Source organism: Panthera onca, chromosome X, assembly GCF_046562875.1.
Source record: "Panthera onca isolate mPanOnc1 chromosome X, mPanOnc1 haplotype 2, whole genome shotgun sequence".
In the NCBI taxonomy this organism is placed as follows: domain Eukaryota; kingdom Metazoa; phylum Chordata; class Mammalia; order Carnivora; family Felidae; genus Panthera; species Panthera onca.
Genome location: NC_138357.1, coordinates 90857011 through 90875392, shown reverse-complemented (window position 1 = coordinate 90875392; position 18382 = coordinate 90857011). Strand labels below are relative to the sequence as shown.

Sequence of the window (18382 nt, the reverse complement as noted above, 5' to 3'; positions counted from 1 at the left end):
AATGGCATATTTATGAGAAATTACATACCTGAGAACATCTTTCTGCTACTTTCACTAATGAGTAATACCTCGGCTGGGTCTGGAATTTCTGGGTCATAAACATTTTCCCCTAAAATATAGCTATTCCTTTGTTGTCTTCTGGTATATTAATCTTGCAGAAAATTCTGAGGTCAACTTCTTTGGGGATTTAACTACTTTCTCTGGTCAGGATTCTTGGTAATTTGCCTTATCCTTGAAAGTAACAGAAAACTTGCCCCAATATATCAAATTATTGGTCCCTTTTTTATTTTCTCTGGTACATGGTAAACATTCAGTCCTCAGATCTGTGTCTTTTTATAGTCGAGAAGGTCGGGTTGGTTTTTGTTATTTCTTACGGTATGTTTAATTGATTTGGCTGCTTTTAATCTAGCTTCTAATTCTTTAGGAACAATTGTCTGTATCTGTCTGGCCTTTCATTATCGATCTCGGTGCTTTTTTTTTTACTTTCTTTTTAAGATTTTATTTTTAAGTAATCTCTCTGTCCAACGTGGTGCTTGAACTCGAGACCCCGTTCTTGGTCCTCTTACAGCCGACCCTCTACTCTGCATTTTGGGAGAGTTTCTCAGGTTTCCCTTTTCCATCATTCATCTCATTTTCAACAGGCGCCACTGTTTTCTTCACTACATATAATGCATTTCTGACTTTCCTCACATTTCTTCCTTCCTCAGCGAGCTCCCGTTGCCTTTCTGCCCAGAGTCTCGGTCAGTAGTGTTTTAAATGTATTCCCCTTGCTCTATTTTCTCCCTCCAGCTTTCACTTCACAGCGTTTGCTTTAACTGCTTACTTTGTTCTGTGACTTCTTTGCACTCCATCGAAAGCACAAAGCAAACTGTTATCAAAAGTGTGCATTTTCCTACAGAAAATATTTTTCTTCCTCTGCCTCTTAAATACTATGTTCTCCATTTATGTTGCAGTCTTTCAGGAACTTCATTGGCTTTCTTTGTTCAGTCTTGAACAAAGAACAGTCTATCCAGGCTGGTGTTTACCCCAAAATACGGTGGGTAGGTTCCCTTTCCCTTCCTTCACCAGCCATTCGAATGTTTTGATTCTTCCTCCCACTGGGAGGCTAGGTGATAGAAATTCACGTACAGCATGTTAAGGGAAGTATGGAGGGAGGTGGGGCCATGGATGGTTCCCTAGGGGGAAAAAAACCTCAAAATTTTCCATACATAAAAAAAAATTCCATACAAACATTTTCCAAATTGACCTGACCTCTACTCCAGGCACAGAACTTACGCAGCCAGTCCTTCATGTACCCTGCCTGTCACAACAGAGAAATGCCCTAATGCGAGGCCTGCTTTTCTTTCAGGGCAGCTATTCCCGGGCCTTCTAGTGACACTCGTAAGCCATCAACAGCCGTGAAAGTAAGGCAAGTGGAAGCCCCCACAGATTGTCCTAACCGCCCTCTCCCCCACCCCCCAAACTCAATTCTCGTCACTTTTTTAGGGAGTAAAAATATGATCCCATCTGCACTACAGCTAGGAGAGATTCGTCTGCATTTTCGGCATGAAGATGGACCTTCTCCCTGCCCTCTGACACTAATAACGTTTCTCCAGATTTTAAAATTCTGCAGTCATTTTAATTGGGATTGCGAAGGTGAAGAGGTTCATCTAAATATCAGTGCTCAAGTTAGAATTTCACTCCAAATACCCATTTTTTTCTCACTTTTTTTTTTGATAAATTTATGTTCCTATGGATACGGTGTCTAAATAGGCATAGCTTATTTTAAGAAAATTCAACTTATACAGATCTGAATCTCATTTGGCTTGTTGAACATAAGAGATGGTCAGTAAAGGTAAGTGGAATGAATGGATGACAAAACCCGCAAAATACAGAGAGATGACTTCCAAGTAATTTTTTATTACAAAAATATTATCATAAATCTATTTATAATCTGTGCTCCAATTTTCCACAACTAAACCTACTGTTTAAGATGAAAGAAACACCTATACAGACAGCATAAGCATTCATCAAGCTTATGTTTACTTGTCTGCTGCCTCTTAAGACCTGATTTTATGATGCATAAAAGGGGGGGGGGGAGATGGAGAATGCTAGAACATTCTTCCTGTAGCTTTATCACCAATTACCCATATAACTGGTGCAAACCACTGAAACTCTTCATTTGCTGGTTAACCTTGCAGCAAAAAAATTAGAAAATCAACACTTACTAACCACAGGCCAGTGCAGCACTATTTAAAGGACTAAGAAAATTATGTATATATAACAGAGCTTTGGAGAGAAAATGAGTGTATAAAAATACTGAATAATATATAAATCGGTGTAGGATGCAAAGCTGGAAGCTTAAGAATACTGTCAAAACCACATCTAAAATAGTCTTTTCACATCCTTATTGAATCTATTGAGCAAGGCAATGAAAAAACACTTGATATTACTAAGAGGAAAGCCTCAGACCCACTGCTTAAACTCAGACTTCCTGGAAAAATAATTAGAACTAGAAAAAGGGATCACCTCATCCAACAGAAACCACGTTGCTAATCATGGCATTTTGTAAACTGAATAGCGACAACAGAATTCTGAAATATTTGATACAAAAGATAAAGGGAAAATCTTTGGTAAAAAAAATACATATATATGAAATTTATCAAATACATCAAGTGTGTGTATATATACTGTGTGTGTGTATATATATATATACACACACATATACATACATACCTATATATATACATATACATATATATATATATATATATATATATATATATATATATATATACATACACATACATACATACATATATGTATCTCCCCGAGGAATTAATACCAGAACCAAAGCAAACACACTCCTTCATGCCATCATTTGGAGATATGTACTTTAAAAAGGCTGGATTTTCTACCTGAAAGACTCAGAAGAAAGATGCTTTGATAAGAGGACTTTCATGTTCTCTTCCAATCAAAATAATCCATTCTATATTTCTAATAATTACCCAATAAACCGGACTCCCCAGTACACTGGATCCTCCTGCTGGTTTCAAAGTAGGTTACTTACTTCCCACAAGGGCACTGGCAGCTGAGACCACAAAATGGATACTCAATACGGAAAGGCTCGTTGATCAAAAGCAAAGTGACACCAGACCAACCCAGTTACAAAGCACCTGCCAAATTCAAAGCTGTGTGTGAAGGGTACGACACGCAAGACAATCCCTCCAGGTACAAGGACTGTACCGTCAGGTAAGGGAGATCAGACTATACGCAAGTAACTCCAGAACGGCGTATGGTGCCTCCAAATAATTATAATGCCCTGGATAGAGAGCTAAAGATCCCATCATATTTTTAAAAATCCACTCGGCATACATTGCTGAGTGCCTGCTATGGGCCGAGTGCCACGCTAGACTCTTGAGATTCGAAGATAAATGAAAACAGCCAACACTGATCACATAGTTAAAATGGATCAGACAACACGTAAAGGGCTTTTACACCCTACCTCGTTCACATCTCCCAACACATCTACAAAGTAGGTGTTATGGTGATTGCTGTTGTATAAAAATCAAGGTTTAGGACATTAAGTGACCGAAGGTCTCAGGGTAAGAGAATGGGGCAGCTGGGATCAGAACAGCAACTGCCTAGCTTCGGAGGCCACCGGTGAACCATGGTCTCCCAAACTGCCCCCGAAACCCCGCCACGCTCCAGCTCGGTGGAGGACACAGAGAAGCGTAATCGGGCTATTCTAACAGGAGTCTGAAAACGCTCTAGTAGGAGGGGGATACGCCAAGATACCTGAGAGCGTCAAGAAGAAGGCATTACGAAACAAACAAAAGGCATCACAGTGGAGGTGACATCTGAAATGGGTCTTCAGAGTGGAGAGATGGAGGGTGAGCTGCACACACGGACAAGTGGGGAAGGGCATTCTCTGCAGAGGGAACAGCATGTGCGAAGCATACGTGGGGCCTTGTGAGTCATTCTGTGTGGCAGAACGCCGAGTGGGAAAGGGAGAGCAGAGAAGATTTAGCAAAAGCACAAGAGCCAAAAGGTCGGTGGTCCCTGGGTCACGCAAAGTTAGGTCAAAGGACTGTAAACATTTTTATTTTTTGTTTTAAGTTTATTTATTTTGAGAGAGCGAGCACACGCGCGCGAGAGAGGGAGAGAGAATCCCCAGCAGACTCTGTGCTGTCAGGATAGAGCCCGACGCAGGGCTCGATCTCATGAACCATGAGATCATGACCTGAGCCAAAACCAAGAGTCAGATGCTTAACTGACTGAGCCACCCAGGCGCCCCTGGAAACATTTTAGAAAGTTAACTGTTATGGCAGCGTGGGCAGTTGAGAAAGAGGATCGGATTGAAGGCAGGGATGTCACTGAAGAGGCTACTCTCCAGGTGACAGACAGGAACTAGGATAGCAGTGGTGGCCTTGGAAAGGAGGCTGATGGCAGGAGGATTTGAGAAGGAGATGGGACCTAGGTCAACAGTGACGGAGTGTAATGGTGGCTCTCTTATTTGCTTGAACATAAACAAAAACATAGAATATAGTGAGTTAACATTTAGATGTAACTCAAATAATAAGCCAAGTGTGAACCAGTCACAGCATGGTAGTATGTTCAAAGAAAAGGCCGGGCAAGGGACGCCTGGGTGGCTCGGTCGGTTGAGCGTCCAACTTCGGCTCAGGTCATGATCTCGCAGTTTGAGAGTTTGAGCCCCGCGTCGGGCTCTGTGCTGACAGCTCAGAGCCTGGAGGCTGCTTTAGATTCTGTGTCTCCCTCTCTGCCCCTCCCCTGCTTGTACTTTCTCTCTCTCTCTCTCAAAAATAAAATAAACATTAAAAAAAAAAAAAGGGCTGGGCAACCACTAGCAACCCAAGAGTCTGTCTCTATCATAGAACTTGGAAGAAACTCTAAAGGTGATCTGATTTATGCTCATCTACACTTCCCCCAAATGCCTTCCCTCTTCATTTTCCATGCTCAAAAGTCTTCCACTTCCTCACCATCAGCTCTATGATTTCTCTCCCTCTCTTCACCCCCTTACTCCAGTCCTTCTCCCTTTCCTACATCCCCTAAAGCCTGAGAATTGAACTGAACAACTAAGAAGAATCCTTAGAGGATGGAGGACGGGGAAAGTGGAATGATCAAAGTTCTGTTCAACAGCAGGATGTAGGGAAAAAAACTAGAAAGCTGGGAACACACTTTAAGAATATTCTCCCCTGGGGCACCTGGGTGGTTCAGTTGGTTGAGCGTCAGACTTCAGCTCAGGTCATGATCTCACGGTTCATGAGCTCAAGCCCCACATCGGGCTTGCCGCTGTCGGCACAGAACCCGCTTTGGATCCTCTGTCCCCCTCTCTGCCCCTCCCCCACTCATGCTTGCGCGCGCTCTCTCTCTCTCTTAAAAATAAACATTAAAAAAAAAGAATATTATCCCCATTATGCATCAGTGAGAACCAAAGTTTCAATTAATAAAGCTAACTATAAAAGTCAATGACCAGAATTGAAAATACATGGTTTTTTTTTTAAAGTTTATTTATTTATTTGAGAGTGAGACCGCAAGCAGGGGAGGGGCAGAGACAGAGGGAGAGAGAGAGGACCCCAAGCAGGCTCCACACCGTCACTGCAGAGCCTGATGAGGGGCTCGATCCTATGAACCGTGAGATCGTGACCTGTGCCAAAGTCGGAGGCTTACCCCACTGAGCCACCCAGGTGCCCCCAGTCTTGTCTTTGACACTCAAACACAAATGCAAAAATAAATGATCTGAAATACTAGATAAAATCAAATCAACAAGTACAACCACAGAGAAAGACAGTAACACACGCTCAAAACAGGTTTCCAATTTTAAGCTAAAAAGGAAGAGAACGAGTAGACCGCAAAGGAAGTAAAGGGCATACGTGAAGTTTCTAGAACCTAGATGGTGATGGCGTAAAATCTTGGAGTGCAAGTTCAGAATAGTCGGGATGTAAACACAGTTGTCAAAGTCTATTACTGACTGCTATTAGTTCTGAATGATGGAAAAGTAAAATAATAATACAGGTTATTATTTAGCACCTTTCCTCCTAAAAGGCCATTAGGTGAGAATCCGCTAAAACAGAGTAGACATGATAAAATCTCTTATTTAAGGGATAGAAGACTCGTTGAAAATATCCTCATACCCATAGCATAAATGGAACGGTAGGAAACAAGTGGAAGGAACAACGTACCAACAGCTTAATGGTTACGGTTTATTTTTTTTTTTAATTTTTTTTTAACGTTTATTTATTTTTGAGACAGAGAGAGACAGAGCATGAACGGGGGAGGGGCAGAGAGAGAGGGAGACACAGAATCGGAAGCAGGCTCCAGGCTCTGAGCCATCAGCCCAGAGCCCGACGCGGGGCTCGAACTCACAGACCGCGAGATCGTGACCTGAGCTGAAGTCGGACGCTTAACCAACTGCGCCACCCAGGCGCCCCAACGGTTTAGAAGTCACTTGTCTCACTGGCGGCACGTCCAAACTTACTCTTCCGGAACACGGCAGAATTTGTGCCAAAGAAGAATGCCAGAACCCTGCAGCACAGGTGATGGCTGGCACAGACCCGGTTTACGCCTCCCTTCCCCTAGGAACACCACCCTCTCTACCCCATGTAAGAAAATAAGCCAAATATTGGCAAAGGAGGAGACTTATTTTTTTTGTGACTATCTACTAGGAGCGGGGCACTTGCCACGCACTGTCCATCTGATGCCCACAGCAACTCTAAGGCGGGGGGGGGGGGGGGGTCTGTTATTCATCCTGGACAGATAAGGGAATTGAGACCAAGGGAAGTCAAAAACATAGCCATGAAGATGGGGCGCCTGGGTGGCTCGGTCGGTTGGACGGCCGACTTCAGTTCAGGTCATGATCTCACGGTCCGTGAGTTCGAGCCCCACGTTGGGCTCTGTGCTGGCAGCTCAGAGCCTGAAGCCTGCTTCAGATTCTGTGTCTCCCTCTCTCTGACCCTCCCCCGTTCATGCTCTGTCTCTGTCTCAAAAATAAATAAACGTTAAAAAAAAAAATTAAAAAAAAAAAACAACATAGCCAAGAAGAAACAGGCAATAAGTGATAAATCCACATTCTGAACCCACCTGTCTGACCGGAAAGCTACACCAAAGAGCCTCGCACTGGGGGGTGTCGCAGGAGCACCATGTTCCCGAGGGGTATCTGACCCATACACAGAGTTCATTTCAAACAACACTCCATTTGGGGTGACGTACACACCCAGGGTCCAACCCGAGGGGTAAAGGGAAGGGAAAAGACCTGGCATAACAATGCCAACGAGGACCGTGATAGTTATACTCTCCTAAGAGAGGTCATTGGCAACTGCAAGCCCTAAAACAAAGGAAGATAAAAGTAGAGAGAGGGAAGAAAGTTAAATGGGACCCTCACGATGGAAGAGGAATAAAAACGAATGGGGGAGGGGGGACCTGGGTGATTCAGTCAGTTGAATGTCCGACTCTTGATTTTGGCTCAGGTCATCATCCTAGGGTTGTGGGATCGAGCCCTGCATCTGGCTCCACGCTGAGCAGGGAGCCTGCTTAAGATAAGCTCTCTCTCTCTGCCCTTCTCCTGCTCACACTTTCTCGCTCTAAAATTTTTTTTAAAAAATGGGGCACTTGTGGGGCGCCTGGGTGGCTCAGTCGGTTAGGCGTCCGACGTCGGCTCAGGTCATGATCTCGCGGTCCGTGAGTTCGAGCCCCGTGTCGGGCTCTGTGCTGACAGCTCAGAGCCTGGAGCCTATTTCAGATTCTGTGTCTCCCTCTCTCTGACCCTCCCCCGTTCATGCTCTGTCTCTCTCTGTCTCAAAAATAAAAAATAAACAGTAAAAAAAATTTTAAAAAAATGGGGCACTTGGGTGGCTCAATCGGTTAAGCATCTGACTTTTGATTTTGGCTCAAGTCATGATCTCACGGTTAGAGTTCGAGCCCTGCATCAGGCTCTGCGCTGACAATGCAGAGGCTGCTTGGGATTCTGTCTGTCTCCCACTCTGTGTGTCCCTCCCTTGCTTGCTCGCTCGCTCTCTGAAAATAAATAAACTTAAAAATTAATTAAAATTTTTTTTTTAAAAATGAAAGCAAAGAGAATGAGAATAAAGACAGAAAGTCCTGTAAACGAGAAAAAGAAAGAAAAAAGGCCACAAGAATGGAAGGAGGAGGGATGAAAAGGTTGAGAGAGGGGACAAGAGGAAAGGAAATGGGACATTGAAAAAAAAATGGAGGTAAGCATCTGGCCTCCTTTTGCATAATGTGGCGTTCTGGCTCTCCCTGCCCCCCCTCCCCACTTCTGAGGCCCTGGAAACAACCATGCTCCCCCAATTAGTTAAACCTCTGATAAAAGGTTTACGATAATGACATGTGTCCCTGGAGAACTCTCTTTATTAAAAGAACTATTACCACACTAAACAGCACGAGGAATTTCATAGGAAGAATGAGAATTTAAATGGAAGAGAATAATTAAAATAAATAGAAGGATATGGACAATTCTAATGCTTTAAAATGTTTAAAAAACCTCTGAAGGGGCTTAGGAGAGTAATTTATTTGAAAATAGAAGACTGGCGTGTTTAAAAATAAAGGGCCATCAATCCAGAGAACGAGAAATGATTACACAAACACTCAGAGAGCGCCACAGTAGATTATGACATGAATTGGCTGCACTTTGTTTACATATGAAATACTTTCAAAGCTGTGCCTCAAATCTTAAGTCACAAACAGTGACTGAGACTCCAAGGAGGGCACAATGGAAGGCTCCCATTTATATGAACAGACAAAACTAGGGGCGCCTGGGTGGCTCAGTGGGTTAAGCGCCTGACTCCAGCTCAGGTCGTGATCGTACAGGTTGTGAGTTTAAGTCCTGCAGCGGGCTCTTCTGCTTCCCTCGCTCTCTCAAAAAGAAATAAAAACTTTTTTTTTTTTTTAAAGGGGATTTTTCTAAAACAAGAAAAAAAAAAAAAGAAAAGAAGAGACAAAACTAATCTATGGTGATGGAAGTCTAAGCAATGGATGAAGGGCTGAATGGAAGGGGGCACGAGGGAACTTCCTAAAGCGGTACAGAAGCTCCATACGGTGTCTGAGGGGATGGTTACACAGATCCCGGTATTTGTCACAACTCCTGGATCTTAATGCTTAAAATGGGCACATTTTATCACAGACAAAATTATTCCTCCCTCGGCGAAGTTGATTTTAAGAAATTAAAGTTGACTACCCTGAAGCCTCAAGCCACAAAATCCGAAAGAAATACAGTTATCCCATATCCTGATTGTGGTGGTTGTTACACAGATCTATCCATATGGTAAAACTTCAGAGAACTATAAACTAGGAAGAAAATAGGTGTGCATGTAAAAATTGGTGTAATTCATATAAGGTCCACGGGTTTAGTATTTTACCAATATCAATTCCCTGGTTTTGATAATGTACTATGGTTATAGAAGCTGTTATCGTTGGGAAAAGAGAACAGAAGAACTCCCTTGTATCATTTTTGTCATTTCTGGTAAGTCAAGAATTATTTCAAAAATAATTTCTTGGGGCGCCTGGGTGGCTCAGTCGGTTGAGCGGCCAACTTAGGCTCAGGTCATGATCTCGCAGTCCGTGAGTTCGAGCCCCGCGTCGGGCTCTGTGCTGACAGCTCAGGCTCTGTGCTGACAGCTCAGAGCCTGGAGCCTGTTTCAGATTCCGTGTCTCCCTCTCTCTGACCCTCCCCCGTTCATGCTCTGTCTCTCTCTGTCTCAAAAATAAAATAAACGTTAAAAATTTAAAAAAATAATAATAATAATTTCTTAAAAAAAGAACACAGATTGGGGCGCCTGGGTGGCTCAGTCGGTTAAGTGTCAGACTTCGGCTCAGGTCGTGATCTCGCGGTTTGTGAGTTTGAGCCCCGTGTCGGGCTTTGTGCTGGCAGCTCAGAGCCTGGAGCCTGCTTCGGATTCTGCGTCTCCCTCTTCTCTCTGCCCCTCCCATGCTCATGCTCTTCTCTCTCGATAATAAACATTACAAAAGAATTTTTTCTAATAAAATTAAAAAAAAACAGATTATACAGTCAACGTGTTCTACTATAACCCACCATCACGGTTACAAAGGGGTGAACTTACATAGGGCATAATTCTGCAAATACAAAATCGAGGAAGGTAAGTTTGTAAATGTTGCCAATAAACCTGCAGCTAGTCTGTATTCAGAGAGAGAAAGTACGTGAATGAACATTACTCAACAGATTTAAAAACTCAGAACAAAATGTACATCAGCCAAAAATGTAAGTCAACAAACCGCACGGCAACTCATTTTGGAGTCATATGAAGTCGCCCGTATGACAAAGACTGTATGTTTAAAAAAAAAAAAAAAAAAACAGAAACAAAACCAAAAACTGGTGTGCACAGAAGACCATCCCATGGCACCTTGATGTTGGACTTCAAACCTCCAGAACAGTGAGGAAATACATCGCTGTGGTTTATGCCACTAAGTCTATGGTATTTTGTTATAGCAGTCCTAGCAAACGAATATATTCAACTATGTAGATCATAACATTTACTTCTTGTGAGGATACAGTTCAGTGACTCTGTAAGTTTATAGAGTTGTGTCATCATCCTCACAATGCGGTTTAGGACATTTCAGTCGCCCTCCTCAAAAGTTCCCCCTCCCGCTGCCAGCCCCCTGCAACTACTGATCTGCTTTCTCGGATATATTTGCCTCTTCTAGCATTTCAGATAGATGGAATCATACAACATAAAGTCTTCTGCGTCTGCTTTCTTTCACTTAGTATGTTTTTGAGGATCATCTATGATGCAATAGGTCTCCGTAGTTTCATTTTATAACTGAAGAGTTTCCACTGAAATGGTTACACCACATTTGGTTTACCTGCTCATCAGTTAATGAACATAGCAGCGATTCCCTGGTTTGGGCTATCATGAGTAATAATGCTATAATCATTCACGTACAAGGTTTTGTCTGTTTCATTAATTGGTTTTTTTGTTTATTTTCGAGAGAGAGCATGAGCACGAATGGGAGAGAAGGGCAGAGGGGGAGAGCGAGAGAGAAAGAGAGAGAGAATTCCAGGCAGGCTCCACGCTCAGCGCAGAGCCTGATGCAGGGGTTCAATCCCACAACCCTGGGATCATGACCTGAGCCGAAATCAAAAGTCGGATGCTTGACCAACTGAGCCACTCAGGTGCCACTAATTATGTTTTAATTTCTCTTAGAAAGATCTGCAGGAGTGGAATTACTGAGTCACGTGGTTAAGTATCAGTTTAAGTATTTAAGAAGCTGCCAAACTTTCTTTCAAAATGGCAGTATCATTTTATAGTCCTACCAGGAACATATGGACGCTCCAGTTTCTCCATATCCTTTCCCAACACTTGCTACTGTTGATCTTTTTAAGCCATAAACACTCCATGAAAAATACGATTTTAACTTCGGGCTAATGAGAATAAGCCCTAGGCCTAGTTACTGATAAAAAGTTTAGGCCTGAGGAGATGGTCTTAAAATTTCGTCTAATAAGTAGATGCTTATAAATCATAAGTTATTATAAATCATAAATTATTAGCATTCTAGATTTTAGAAAAGAGGGGAAAAAGAACTCTCTCCTCTTTAGTGAGAGAGACATTTAGTCCCAATTTGGGGTTCTGTTTCTGTTACATGTCTTTTGAATTTCAAAAGATTAGAGGAGGGGCGCCTGGGTGGCTCAGTTGGTGTAGCATACAATTTTGGCTCAGGTCATGATCTCGCAGTTTGTGAGTTCAAGCCCCGCGTCGGGCTCTGTGCCGACAGCTCAGAGCCTGGAGCCTGCTTCAGATTCTGTGTCTCCCTCTCTCTCTGCCCCTCCCCTGCTTGTGCTCTGTCTCTCAAAAATAAATAAACGTTAAAAAAAAAAATAAAAAAAAAAAAGATTAGAGGAGCGCCTGGGTGCTCAGTCAGTTAAGCGTCCAACTTCGGCTCAGGTCATGATCTCACAGTTCATGAGTTCGAGCCCCGTGTCGGGCTCCGTGCTGGCAGCTCAGAGCCCGGAGCCTGCTGTGGATTCTGTCTCCCTCTCACTCTGCCCCTCCCCAGCTCATGCTCTCTGTCTCTCAAAAATTAATAAATGTTAAAAAAAAAAAAAAAAGATCAGAGGAACCCATTTTGTAGGATGAAATTGGTAACTATCACTTTAACATACACTTAAAGAATGGAACTTTGTGTTTTATACTTAATGGTAAATGCAGAATGCATCGTTGGGAATTTGGGGCACGATACGTTTGATTCCAGGTGAGCCCTTGGAGTGCTTTCCTGAGACTGGCTGAAGATTAATGGAGTCCTGATGTAAAGCCTGGGATTTAAATTGCAATGTGTTGTAATCCCATTGTGTTACGATTATACATATCGATGTCTTTTCTTAAATGATCCTAACAGAATTCAGATAATCTGAAAATTGCATAAACCCACTGAAAAATTTTCATTTGACATTTGGGGTATTGGCTGAAAGGTAGAATATCTGGCACATTTTCCAGTTATTTTTGCAAATGGAATTGTATTTTATTTTTATAGACTCTAATTAGAGGTTTTAACATTCCCAAGTGGCCTTGGGCAAAACTTCCAGCATCTGTGTTCACGTGTTGCTCTTTGCTAATCATATGAGATTCTAATGTGTTCGATCGCTCCTTGATAGCCCTGTAGGAAAATCCAAACTCTTGGCTGGCGTTGGGCGAGAAGGAAAAGGCAGCCACCCCAGGCCTTGGCGTCCTCCTGTTGAACATGAACACGTTCCGAGAACACCGGCCTCAGACAAGACCGCTTGTGATCCATTATGATGGATCGAGACAAAAATAAAGTCCGCTCCATAATCATGTCTGAACTCTGAACACAGACAGAACGTGAAAACTGTCCAAACTACAAAATGCCAAACATTCTCCTCTCCTAGATCACAGGAGTCCCTATGAATGAAGTGCATGAAGATACACAATCGTAAAAGTACTCTGCCTCCGGACAGAGCCCAATCCAGAGCAAATTAGCTAACACAAACCCAGATCCTACAGTAAATCTTTTCTAACACCTGCTCGCTTAGACATCCCTCGATAACTCAGGGTATGGGTCTTCTCTCACCGCAGTGAGTAATAAGCCAACTTGTTCAATTAAAAACGCAATCTAGGGGCGCCTGGGTGGCTCCGTCGGTCAAGTGTCCGACTTTGGCTCAGGTCACGATCTCACAGCTCGTGGGTTCGAGCCCCGCATCAGGCTCTGTGCTGACAGCTCGGAGCCTGGAGCCTGCTTCCCATTCTGTGTCTCCCTCTCTCCCTGCCCCTCCCCTGCTTGCTCACACACACACACACACACACTTGCTCGGTCTCGCTCTCAAAAATAAACATTAAAAAAAAAAAAACCTACAATCAAGAGACAGTATCAAGATGGCGGAGTAAGAAGATGCTGAGCTCACCTCTTCCCCCAGACACACCAAAACCCACAACTACACACAGAAGAACGCTGAGAACGAACTGAGGCCTAGCAGAATGGATCATACACAACAAAAGACAAAAAGACAAAAAAGCACTTTGAGAAAGGTAGGAGGGGCAGAGACGTAGGTCAGTCGGGATCCGGGATCCCGCCCCCCACCCCAGCGCAGCAACCCATAAGCAGGAGTGTTCTCACAACCATAGAGGCCTGCCGCTAGGGAACAAAGAGTCCAAGCCCCTCATCAGGCTCCATAGCCCAGGGGACCCGAGCTGGGAAGATGAGCCCCCATATCTGGCCTTGAAAACCAGCGGGGCTTACGTGCAGGAAGGCCCGAATGGCAGGAGTAAACAGAGACCCTGCTCTTAAAGTGAGTCTCAGTGTATAGGGAGTAGTTTGAAAAGTGCCTGGGTGACCTATGAAGATCCACTAAGTGCAGGGTGTGTCCCGGGGCGGGGGCAGGGATCTGTTGGAACGTTCCCTGGGAACACAAGCACTGACAAGCACCATTTTTTTTTTTTTTAACTTCCCTTCTACCTAGCAGGCCAGGCACTGGCAGGTGTCTTTTTTTTTTTTTTTTTTTTTTTTTTTAACCTCTCCATCTACTGTGCTAGCATCACATTCGACCGCAGACTCACCCTATCCGACTCGCCTGCCCTAGCTGGGAGCCCAACCCAAGTGGCTCCCCACCCTATCACCCTGGTTGGATGCACTCGGCCAACACCAATGTTCCTCCCAACCTGTTCCCTGTCCCACCACACCCAGCAGGTACAGGTGGCAGGCTGTGGAACCTCGGGGTGGGGGGGGGGCCTGCCCCACCCACTAGTGCCCTCCGGGGTGGCTGTCCCAGCTGGACCTCATAGCCAGCCCCATGGCCCAGCAAGTCCCCAACAGTCACAACCCAGCCACAGCAAGAGGGTGCACAAAGCACACAGATACACCGCCAAACAGAATCAACAGCAGATTAGAGGTTGCAGAAGAAGGGATCAGCAATTTGGAAGGCAGAGTAGTAGAAACCACCCAGTCATGGGCGCCTGGGTGGCTCAGTCAGTTAAGCCTCTAGATTTCGGCTCGGGTCATGATCTCACGTTCGGGAGTCTGAGCCCCGCATCAGGATCCGTGCAGGCAGTGTGGAACCTGCTTGGTATTCTCTCTCTCTCCCTCTCTCCACCCCTCTCCAGCTTGCTCTTTCTATCTCAAAGTGAATAAATAAATTTTAAAAAAATCACCCAATCAGAACAGCACATTAATTAATTACCTTCAATGAGGACAGTTTAAAAGACCTCTGGGACGACATCAAGTGTGCTAACATTAGCATTATAGGGGTCTCAGAAGGAGAAAAGAGAAAGAAAGGGACGAAAATCCTATCTGAAGAAATAATGGCTGCAAATTTCCCTAACCTGGCAAAGAAAATAGATATCCAAGTCCAGAAAGCACAGAGTCCTAAACAAGATGAACCCAAAGAGATCCACATCAAGACACATTATAATCAATGTGCGAATAAAGTTCAAGTGAGAACTTTTTTGTTTATTTTATTTTTTAACATTTATCTATTTTTGAGAGAGAGAGACAGAGCACGAGCTAGGGAGGGGCGGAGAGAGACAGGGAGACACAGAATCCGAAGCAGGCTCCAGGCTCCGAGCTGTCAGCACAGAGCCCGACGCGGGGCCCGAACTCACGGACCGTGAGACCATGACCTGAGCCGGAGTCGGATGCCCAACCGACCAAGCCACCCAGGCGCCCCAATAAAGTGAGAATCTTAAAAACACGAGAGGAGGGGCACCTGGGTGGCTCAGTCGGTTAAGCGTCCGACTTCAGCTCAGGTCACGATCTCGCGGTCTGCGGGTTCGAGCCCCGCGTCAGGCTCTGGGCTGATGGCTCAGAGCCTGGAGCCTGCTTCCGATTCTGTGTTTCCCTCTCTCTCTGCCCCTCCCCCGTTCATGCTGTGTCTCTCTCTGTCTCAAAAATAAATAAACGTTAAAAAAAAAAAAAAAACACGAGAGGAAACAAGTTACGCACAACGGAACCCCCATAAGACTATCAACTGATTTTTCAGAAGAAACTGTACAGGGAAGAAGGGAGTGGCATGATATATTCAAATTGCTGAGAGGAAAATATTTACAATTAAGAATACTCTACTCAGCGAGGTTATCACTTAGACCTGAAGGAGATGAGGAGTTTCCTGGACAAGAAAAAGCTAAAGGAATTTATCAACACGAAACCAGTCTTACAAGAAACGTTAAAGGAACTTCTTTAAATAGAAAGTATATGGGGCGCCTGGGTGGCTCAGTTGGTTAAGCGTCCGACTTCAGCTCAGGTCACGATCTCACGGTCCGTGAGTTCAACCCCCGCGTCGGGCTCTGGGCTGATGGCTCAGAGCCTGGAGCCTGCTTCCGATTCTGTGTCTCCCTCTCTCTCTGCCCCTCCCCCGTTCATGCTCTGTCTCTCTCTGTCTCAAAAATAAATAAACGTTAAAAAAAATTAAAAAAAAAAAGTATAGGGCCATAACTAGAAATAAGAAAATTATGAAAGAACAAAATATCACTGGTTAAGGTAAACATATAAATATAGCAGATCGACCAACTACATAGCTAGTATGAAGGTTAAAAGACAAAAGTAGTAAAATCATCTAAACCTACAATAATTAGTCAAGCAAGTCACAAAACAATAGAATATAAAATATGATATCAGAAGTACAAAACATGGTGGGGGGGACAAAAACACAGTGACTTTGGAAGATGCTTAAACTTATTCACCATCAACTTACAATAGACGGTTACAGGGGTGTCTGAATGGCTCAGTCGGCTGGGCATCCGACTTCGGCTCAGGTTAGGATCTCACAGTTTTTGAGTTCAAGCCCCACATCGGGCTCTGTGCCGACAGCTCAGAGCCTGGAGCCTGCTTTGGATTCTGTCTCCCTCTCTCTCTGCCCCTCCCCCACTCATGCTCTGGCTCCCTCTCTCTCAAAAATAAATAAAAACATTTAAAAATAAAAACATTTAAAAATAAAATAGACCGTTATATACATTTTATATATGAACCTCATGGTAACCACAAACGAAATACCTATAATAGACACGCAAAAAATAAAGAGAAAGGAATTCAAACATAACAGTAAGGAAAGTCACCAAACCACAAGGGAAGAGAGTAAAAGAAGAAGAAAGTAATGGACGAGAGTCATTTCTCTTTCTCTCTCTAGAGTCTATCTCTCTCTCTAGAATAAAAAATTTTAAAAAAGTAAAGGGATGGAAAAAGATATTCCATGCAAATAAAGAAAGCTGGGGTAACAATACTTACATCAGGCAAAATATTTTTTTTAATTTTATATATTTATTTTGAGAGAGAGACAGAGAGTGGGGGGGGGGGGAGGAGCAGAGAGAGAGAGAGAGAGAGAGAGAATCCCAAGCAGGCTCTGCACTCTCAGTGCACAGCAGGATTCGAGGCTCAAATTCAGGAACCATGAGTTCCTGAACTGAGTTGAAACCAAGAGTCGGATACTTAACCGACTGAGCCACCCAGGCGCCCCCAAAGGAGACTTTGAAACAATGATTAACAGAAGGCAAAGAAAGTAGAAGGAGACAAAGTTAGTAGAAAGAAGGAAATAATAAAGATCAGAGCTGAAAAAAATGAAATAGAGACTAAAAAGAACAGAAAAGATCAATGAAACTACGAGCTGATTTTTTGAAAAAATAAACAGAATTGATAAACCTTTAGCCAGACTCATCAAGAAAAAAAGAAAGAGGGGATAAATAAAAGAAATAAGAGAGAAATATACCACAGAAATACAAAAAATCATAAGAGACTAGTACAAACAATTTTATGCCAACAAATGGGACAAGCTAGAAGAAACAGATAAATTCCTAAAACATACAATCTTCTAAGACTGAAACAGGAAGTAACAGAAAATCTGAACAGACCCATCACTAGTAATGAAATTAAATAAGAAAACAAAACAAAAAACCTCCCACAAACAAAAGTCCAGGACCACACGGCCTCACAGGTTAATTCTACCAAACATTTAAAGAAGAATTAATACCTAATATCCTTCTCAAACTATTGCAAAAAAATGCAAGAAACCCTCCCCAACTCATTCCGTGAAACCGACATGCCCCTGACACCAAAACCAAAGACACCCCAGGAAAAGAAAATTACAGGCCAGAATCCCTGATAAACGTAAATGCAAAACTTTGACAAAACATCAGCAAACCAAATTCAACAATACATAAAAGGATCATACACTAAGTTCAAGTGGGATTTAGTCCAGGGATGTAAGGATGATTGAATATCCACAAATCAATCAACATAATACGCCACATTATCGGCTACGTATGACAAACCCATAGTTAACATCGTAGTCAATGGTAAAATGCTGAAAGCTTTTCCTCTACAATCAGTAGCAGCACAAGCATGCTCACTCCCCCCTCCTCTCTGCAACACATTTTTGGAAATCCTAGCCGGAGCAATGGGGCAAGAAAAAGAAATAAAGGGCATCCAAGTTGGAAAGGAGGAATTACAACTGCTATTTACAGATCACAGGATGCTTTACACAGAAAACTCTACAGATTTCACCAAAAACAAACTATTAGAATAAGTCCAGTAAAGGTGCAAGATACAAAATCAGCAGACGGAAATCTGTTGCGTTCTATGCCCTAATAATGAACTGTCAGAAAGAGAAATGAAGGAAATGATCCCACTTATAATCGCATCCAAAAAAAAAAAAAAAAAAATGCCTGCAATGACATGGGTAGAGCCAGAGAGTACATTGTTAAGAAGTCAGTCAGATAAAGACAAATAACGCATGATTTCACTCATATGTGGAATTTAAGAAATGAAACAAATGAGCAAAGGAGAAAAGAGGGAGAGACAAAGTTTACTCTTAACTATAGGGAACAAACTGATGGTTAGCAGCGGGGAGGTGGGTGGGGAATGGGTGAAACACGTGAAGGTGATTAAGAGCACACTCGTTGTGATGAGCACTGAG

At 43.3% G+C, this 18382-nt stretch overlaps 1 protein-coding gene across 2 annotated transcripts in view; it reads right to left on the bottom strand.

The window, feature by feature from the left end:
• EFHC2 (EF-hand domain containing 2) overlaps positions 1-18382 on the bottom strand; it is a 202288-nt gene that overhangs the window by 150709 nt on the left and 33197 nt on the right. The window lies entirely within an intron of this gene.